Below are 9,173 nucleotides of genomic sequence, written 5' to 3'. Positions count from 1 at the left end.
CGTTTGTGGATGCCTATTTGTTAAGCCATGTTTGTGGAAAATGCAGCAATGACTATCGCCTACATAATCATTGCTTTATTGCATAGTAATAAGTGATAATACATCTCTCTGCCTCCCCATCTGTCCCAGACACAATAGAATCATCTCCTGTGGTGGGTATGTTAAGACAGTAAAGTACAGGTGGATTTAATGATTCCCTTTAGGATAACATCTAACCTATTACATTATAGCGGGACTGCTTTACCAACGATGCTGTTTGGTCCTCTCAGTATTGCTATAGTCTGAGCCTTGGGTGGACATGGTTGGGTCCAACCCAATGATTCTGGTTTGGGAATAGGAATTACTTTGACTTTGGCTTTATTACTGCCGACCTTGAGGTAAGTGGTATTTAAAAGCCAATGCCGCCGGTGCTGCTGGGTAAGTTAGCATAACTGATTTGACATTTCGCCTGACCCTGTTACAATTCACTGCTGCCAGACACACTCCACGACTTAGAAATCCAGGTGATTACGCCCATGGGGAATCACACACACTTTTCGTGTACACACACACACTCTGCACATGCACACACACCCTCCAACCTATACATGTCATAGGGTGGACTTTAGCTTTCTTATTTAACTGAATTTTCACTGATCTTTGCATGCTTTTACCAACGCCTAGCCTGAATTGATTGCTTTTTGACCTTAACCAAAAAAGTGTGAAACAAATCTAAATATATTTTATATTTGAGATTCTTCAAAGGAGCCACCCTTTGCCATGATGACAGCTTTGCACACTCTTGGCATTCTCTCAACCAGATTCACCTGGAATGCTTTTCCAACCGTCTTGAAGGAGTTCCCACATATGCTGAGCACTTGTTGGCTGCTTTTCCTTCACTCTGCGGTCCAACTCATCCCAAACCATCTCAATTGGGTTGACGTTGAGTGATTGTGGAGGCCAGGTCATCTGATGCAGCACTCCATCACTCTCCTTCTTGGTCAAATAGCCCTGACACAGCCTGTAGGTGTGTTGGGTCATTGTCCTGTTGAGAAACAAATGATTGTCCCACTAAGCACAAACCAGATGGAATGGCGTATCGCTACAGAATGCTGTGGTAGTCATGCTGGTTAAGTGTGCATTGAATTCTAAATAAATCACAACAGTGTCACCAGAAAATCATCCCCACACCATCACACCACCTCCTCCATGCTTCAGGGTGGGAAACACATGTGGAGATCAACCGTTCATCTACTCTGTGTCTCACAAAGACACGTCGGTTGGACTCAAAAATCTCAAATTTGGACTCAGACCAAAGAACAGATTTCCACCGGTCTAATGTCCATTGCTCATGTTTCTTGGCCCAAGCAAGTCTCTTCGCCTTATTGGTGTCCTTTAGTAGTAGTTTCTTTGCAGCAATTCGACCATGAAAGCCTGATTTTACGCAGTCTCCTCTGAACAGTTGATGTTGAGATATGTCTGTTACTTGAACTCTGTGAAACATTAATTTGTGCTGCAATCTGGCCTATTTATTGCCTTACCTCCCTAATCTTACTACATCCGCACACACTGTATATAGATTTTTTCTATTGTGTTATTGACTCTACGTTTGTTTATCCCATGTGTAACTCTGTGTTGTTTGTGTCACACTGCTTTGCTTTATCTTGGCCAGGTTGCAGTTGTAAATGAGAACTTGTTCTCAACTGGCCTACCTGGTTAAATAAAGGTGAAATAAAATAAATATAAAATATAAGGTGCAGTTAACTCTAATGAACGTATCCTCTGCAACAGAGGTAACTGAGTCTTCCTTTCCTGTGTGGTCCTCATGAGAGTCAGTTTCATCATAGCGCTTGATGGTTTTTGCGGCTGCACTTGAAGAAACTTTAAAACCCTCTTGGAATGTTCCGTATTGACTGACCTTCTTGTCTTGCTCATTTGAGCTGTTCTTGCCATAATATGGATTTGGTCTTTTACCAAATAGGGCTATGTTTTTGTTCACCACCCCTACCTTGTCACAACACAAATGATTGGCTCAAATGCATTAAGAAGGAAAGAAATTCAACAAACAAACTTTTAACAAGGCACACCTGTTAATTGACATGCATTCCAGGTGACTACCTCATGAAGCTGGTTGAGAGAATGCCAAGAGTGTGCAAAGCTGTCATCAAGGCAAAAGGTGGCTAATTTGAAGAATCTCAAATATATAATATATTTAGATTTGTTTCACACTTTTTTGGTTACTACAGGATTCCATATGTGTTATTTCTTAGTTTTGATGTCTTCACTATTATTCTACAATGTAGAAAATAGAATTAATAAATAAAATCCCTGGAATGAGTAGGTGTGTCCAAATTTTTGACTGGTACTGTATGTTTGATTATTCAAACTAGTTTTCATTTGAATGCAGATAAAGTGTTTATCAAAAGAAATCACTTTTAAGTATTATCAGAGGACCTTAGAGTTTGCCAAAAACAAAATTATTCTGGCTGGAATTATTACTTCCACCATGTGAAAATAATTGACATGGCAGATTCGAACGGGACTAAAATTACGAATGGGTGTTTTGTGCTCGTGCACATAATTATATTACCCGACTTCCCAGTTAAACTAATCTGGTTCGAATAGGGTTTTAGAGAGTGGATAGGATTTCTCCTAAAATTGCTACATTATTGAATGGTCCACAGTTAGTAAATAGTCCATAGATCACTGTGGAAGTGTCATAATACCCATAAAACCTAGTGGTCAGACATGGAAATGGCTTCAATTGTTTTTCCACTAATCCTTTTCCCATAGGGGATTTCAGAAACATTTCAAATAAGGGCTGTGTTTTGTGTAGGCTTACCCTGGCGTGACATTCTGATAACAATGTAAATCTCTTTCGGACAGGTGACTTTTATCAGTATATTCGTCTCTATTTACTCTCAGAGTCGTAAAATGCTAATTAGTGTCAACGTAGACATCATGCAAGACTACAAATCCCTGCAAGCTCCTGCACGTCATCTCAAGCTGGCATCTTTGCCAACAGGTACATTTAAAGAAGTGTAGCCAATTTATTAATTACTACATTTAAATAACATTAGAAAGTTAATCCAGAGATGTTTACCTTTGCCTTGATTCGGCAGTCTAGTTCAGGTCATCATGGCATTTGTAGTTCTTTATAATAGCCACATTAGCAGACAATTAGCATTTTATTGGTTGGGGGTAAATACAGCCGAATATATTGATAAAAGTCAACTTGTCCGAGAGCGATTTACACAGTTATCAAAATGTCACCGCAAGTGTTTCTAAATGAATGGTGGAAAAAGGATTGTAACCATTTCCCTGTTTGACTGCTAGGTCTTCCAGGTATTATGACTCATACGGTGGTACTTCATTGAGGACAGGGTGTGAGTCTCTGTCTCTCTCTGCAGTGTGGAGGAGCAGAATGGAGCAGGGGAGAGAATGGTCCAGGGGAGAGAGGGAGAGCGAAACGGTGTTGTGTAGCTGACAGCTGCCACTGTCTGACATCTATTACTATAATCTGAGGCCACTGCTTCAGCGACAGGAGGCAGGTACACTGACACACTGCACACACACACCACAGAGGGTCTCTCTCTGTATCCTGATAAGATATGTATCAGAAACGTCTCTCACTCAATCACCTTGTTCTGTTATATAACCACTTCAAATCAGCTTAGATATTTTTTTAAAGGGCTAGTACCCTAAATGACAAAATGACAGATTTTATAAACTACCCTAAAAGGCGTCGTTGCAATACACAGTTACAAATCAACTGCCAAGGTGCTATACAACTGGATTGAAGTTAATTTGAGAACAATCCCTTTATGGTTTCTCTGTGTACGATCTATTCTGAAATATATTAAATAATATTACGAACTAATCTCCTAATCAGACAGTATGGCCAGCTGACTATTGGTCTGTAGCTAATATGCACACACTATGGCTATTGAAAAAGCTCAAAATAAATCTTGTTTTGTGCTTTTGGGGCACAATAAACTCCTTTATTTTCCAGTCATGACGATCTGAGTTCATTTACTGTGGCAGAGCAGGGGAATTATCGTTAATGGAGCATGAGTCCATGGCTGCCTGAGAGCCAGTGATTAATGGAACACACAAACAAACACTCTGACATGTGCAAACACATCCACACACACATACCCACATGAAAAAATACTACAGTTTACTATAGAATACTATAGTACTTAATATAGAATTCTTTAGTAAAATGTAGTATACTGTAGAATACTGTACTCCATACAGTAGTATCTCTTGATCATCTATAGTACTGTTGTAGTATACTGCAGAATACTATAGTAAACACTACATTATTTTCCGTAAAAAAATGCTAAAAAACACAAGTAAATACTACAGTAATGTCATCAAAAATACAAAAAGAAAATGTAAACTATAGTAAATACTACACTATTTAATTTGCATATACCCTGCCCATTCCCCACCCCCATATCCCAATTTGTGCCGGTCATAAGTGAGAAACCTACATGTCAAGTATAGCCGAATATTGTGTTCCCTACAGTTTATTTAAAAAAGCAGAAGCTCTGAACTATCTGTCCTACCTACCTACCTACAGGTTATGGAGAATTAGCTCTTTTAGTATTTCTTCTAGGTGATTTCCCGAAGCCCCCAATTCTATGTCAATGATAATAAAACTAAAATACATTAGTGAATACTACAGTAATGTCTGCAAAAACACTTAAGTAAATACTATAGTATTTATACCATAGTTTACTGTGGTATTTTTTTCATGTGGGTACACACACACATAAACATGTTTATGTGCAAACACATGCACGTACGCACACACATGCACACACACACACAAACATGTTTATGTGAACACACACACATGTATCCCCCCCCCCCCACACACACACACACACACTGGTCCAGCAGTATACAAGCATATAAATAAATCCAACCCATTTGCAAAACATGAAATTGAGGCATTGCCTTATTACGTTGCCTCTGGCACCGAAGGGAGGTTTTACCCTTGAGCCCCCTTCAGAAGGGTATTAGGGGTGTTGGCATCCAGCCTAGGGAGAGCTAGCTCGGTTGTAGGTGCTCTTGGCAGCGGTGTGTAACCAGAGCTTATTATCCCTGGGAGAGGAACAGCAAAGCTACCAGGGTGTGGTCCTCAGCACGTACATGTACACAACAACACAGGAGGGAGGATATCCTCCATGTCTGAAACCAGAGTGGATATCTGACAGATTATACCTGATGTGCTTCAATACAGTAGGCCTACTGGTGTCCAGTTTGATGACATTTAAATGGAATGGTTTATTCAGTGCTAACCCCTACAACTCATCCAGAACGCCGCAGCCCGTCTGGTGTTCAACCTTCCCAAGTTCTCTCACGTCACCCCGCTCCTCCGCTCTCTCCACTGGCTTCCAGTTGAAGCTCGCATCCGCTACAAGACCATGGTGCTTGCCTACGGAGCTGTGAGGGGAACGGCACCGCAGTACCTCCAGGCTCTGATCAGGCCCTACACCCAAACAAGGGCACTGCGTTCATCCACCTCTGGCCTGCTCGCCTCCCTACCACTGAGGAAGTACAGTTCCCGCTCAGCCCAGTCAAAACTGTTCGCTGCTCTGGCCCCCCAATGGTGGAACAAACTCCCTCACGACGCCAGGACAGCGGAGTCAATCACCACCTTCCGGAGACACCTGAAACCCCACCTCTTCAAGGAATACCTAGGATAGGATAAAGTAATCCTTCTCACCCCCCCCCTTAAATGATTTAGATGCACTATTGTAAAGTGGCTGTTCCACTGGATGTCAGAAGGTGAATTCACCAATTTGTAAGTCGCTCTGGATAAGAGCGTCTGCTAAATGACTTAAATGTAAATGTAAATGTAGTGGTGGTCCATAGGCTAGTGGTGGTCCATAGGCTAGTGGTGGTCTATAGGCTAGTGGTGGTCTATAGGCTAGTGGTGGACAATAGGCTAGTGGTGGTCCAATAGGCTAGTTGTGGTCCATAGGCTAGTGGTGGTCCATAAGCTAGTGGTGGTCCATAGGCTAGTGGTGGTCCATAGGCTAGTGGTGGTCCATAGGCTAGTGGTGGTCCATAGGCTAGTGGTGGTCAATAGGCTAGTGGTGGTCCATAGGCTAGTGGTGGTCCATAGGCTAGTGGTGGTCAATAGGCTAGTGGTGGTCAATAGGCTAGTGGTGGTCAATAGGCTAGTGGTGGTCATATAGGCTAGTGGTGGTCTATAGGCTAGTGGTGGTCTATAGGCTAGTGGTGGTCTATAGGCTAGTGGTGGTCTATAGGCTAGTGGTGGTCTATAGGCTAGTGGTGGACAATAGGCTAGTGGTGGTCAATAGGCTAGTGGTGGTCAATAGGCTAGTGGTGGTCCATAGGCTAGTGGTGGTCCATAGGCTAGTGGTGGTCCATAGGCTAGTGGTGGTCCATAGGCTAGTGGTGGTCCATAGGCTAGTGGTGGTCAATAGGCTAGTGGTGGTCCATAGGCTAGTGGTGGTCAATAGGCTAGTGGTGGTCAATAGGCTAGTGGTGGTCCATAGGCTAGTGGTGGTCCATAGGCTAGTGGTGGTCCATAAGCTAGTGGTGGTCTATAGGCTAGTGGTGGTCCATAGGCTAGTGGTGGTCCATAGGCTAGTGGTGGTCCATAGGCTAGTGGTGGTCCATAGGCTAGTGGTGGTCAATAGGCTAGTGGTGGTCCATAGGCTAGTGGTGGTCCATAGGCTAGTGGTGGTCCATAGGCTAGTGGTGGTCCATAGGCTAGTGGTGGTCCATAGGCTAGTGGTGGTCTATAGGCTAGTGGTGGTCAATAGGCTAGTGGTGGTCAATAGGCTAGTGGTGGTCAATAGGCTAGTTGTGGTCCATAGGCTAGTGGTGGTCCATAGGCTAGTGGTGGTCCATAGGCTAGTGGTGGTCTATAGGCTAGTGGTGGTCAATAGGCTAGTGGTGGTCAATAGGCTAGTGGTGGTCCATAGGAAGTGTTATTATTGTTTTGTCTAACCTCTAGATTTAACTTTCCCCTCGCTCTCTCTTATTGTCACCCTACTGTTTCTCGAAGCCATAGGGTGGCTGCCCAGCAGTCATGATATGAACATATGCATCCTATAGTGGGAATACTGGATAGTGTTTGTCTAGGTAAAGCATTCATTGTCCTTTTGACACCCACTTGCAAGTACAGTTACATTCACACATAGAGGATTATGGCTACTGGCAGCGTATACAGAGGGTTACTGTGTAACATTGAATAACATAGAGCTTTGTGTGCAGTGCTTTACACTGACTTCACACTGCACATTTAGCTGCACAACAGCTAAGTGACCTATTAGTAAAACAGCACAATCCCATTGAACATTTCAGCAAAATTTGATTAAATTATTATTACTTTTTAATCATTTTTTGTATGGGTCACATCCCAGCTAGCACATAACGTTCTGAGAACCATATGTTTCTTAGAGCATGGCGAGTGCGTAGTTGTCCTATGGTTATTTTGCATACAACCTTCCCACAACTTTCTGGGAATGGTGCAGAATAGTTGCTTGGCTTTGGAACATCCTCAGCACATTTAAGTAAGTTGACAGAAAAAAGTAGTTTTAACAGAATGTTTCCTAAAAGTTCTAACATGGTTACAATTTTGTTAATGTTCTAGGAATGGTTCCAAGTGGTTTGACATTGGTAATGTTCTATGAATGGTTCCAAGTGGTTTGACATTGGGAATGTTCTAGGAATGGTTTCCAATTGGTTTGACATTGGGAATGTTCTAGGAATGGTTTCCAATTGGTTTGACATTGGGATTGTTCTAGGAATCGTTTCTAATTGGTTTGACATTGGGAATGTTCTCAAATAGTTCAGAGAAGGTTAAGAAACAATGGTCTTCTGTAGGAATTCAGTACTTCAGTGTAACTTCCTACAAGTTTATTCATGGTTCTACTTAAAGTCATCTTCTCAAATTGTTCCGAGAACATTAACAAACAATGGTTTCTGTGGGAATTTCAGTATAATGTTTCCTACGGGTTTCCTCATGGTTCTATATTAAGTAATGTTGTTAGAATGTTCATAGAACGTTAAGAAACCGTTCTTCTGTGGGAATTTCTGAAAACTTTAATAAGGTTCAAAGAATGTTGTAAGAATGTTTTTGTTTTTTTAAACATATACATTCTGTTCTCAGCAACAACAAAACTCTCTCTATCCTCTCTTGTTAGGTATGTTAAGGTGTGTTGGCCGCACTCAGTAATTGTCCTCACCTGATCTTAATGAGTGCTTATTTCCTTTGGAATGGGGTCTGTTTGAGTAAACTAAAATGACCAGCTTTGTATGCGTTAAATAAATAAACAGCATGGAAGTGCCATCCTGGTGGCACACTGGACTAATTCCATGGATAGACAACAGAAGATCATAGGTTTCAAACTCACTGATGCTCTATCACAATAACACATTTATGACTAAGCAAATGATTTCCATGTGTCCTATCTGTGCTTGTAGTTCAAAACAGTTAACCTAAGATAGCCGTTTTATTAAAAGTCTTAGTCAAACATTCAGTGAAAGTTATAAGGAAGTTACTCAACAACCTCCAAATAACAATTTTATTCAAAACATTCACAACATTTAGAGAACAACATTAATAAAACCTCCTAGGAAAAGTTTTAGGGAACCATAATAAAACTTTTTCAAAACCTTCCTGCAAACTAAAATGGAATGTTCCTAGAACAGGAAAAGGAACAGCCTGGTCTCAGAGCAAAATATATTATATTTCACTAAAATCCATAGCACCATGACATTGGCCTAAGTAAATCCGGAACACTCAAATGAGTATGATATGTTACGTTTGGTATGACAGGAGGTTACTTAAGGCAAAAGAAAAGGAGCATGGTTAACGCAGACATCTAGCAACTCAAAGGTTGTGTGTTTGCATCTCATCAAGGACAAGTTTAACATTTTAGCAACTACTTATTACTTTTTAGCTACTTTACAACTACTTAGCATGTTATCTAACCCTTCCCCTAATCTTAGCCCTTTAACCTAACCCTAACCAGCTGGCTGGAGTGTTTAAGGACACATTCAATCTCTCCCTATATCAGTCTGTTGTCCTGACTTGCTTCAAGATGTCCACCATTGTTCCCGTAACCAAGAAAGTGAAGGTAACTTAACTAAATGAATGTCTCCCCACGACACTCACTTCTGTCATCATGACCTGCTTTGAG

The sequence above is a fragment of the Oncorhynchus masou genome, chromosome 7, assembly GCF_036934945.1.
Source record: "Oncorhynchus masou masou isolate Uvic2021 chromosome 7, UVic_Omas_1.1, whole genome shotgun sequence".
Taxonomy (NCBI): Eukaryota; Metazoa; Chordata; class Actinopteri; order Salmoniformes; family Salmonidae; genus Oncorhynchus; species Oncorhynchus masou.
The sequence above is the reverse complement of the archived record's forward strand: the minus strand, read 5'-3'. Positions refer to the sequence as shown.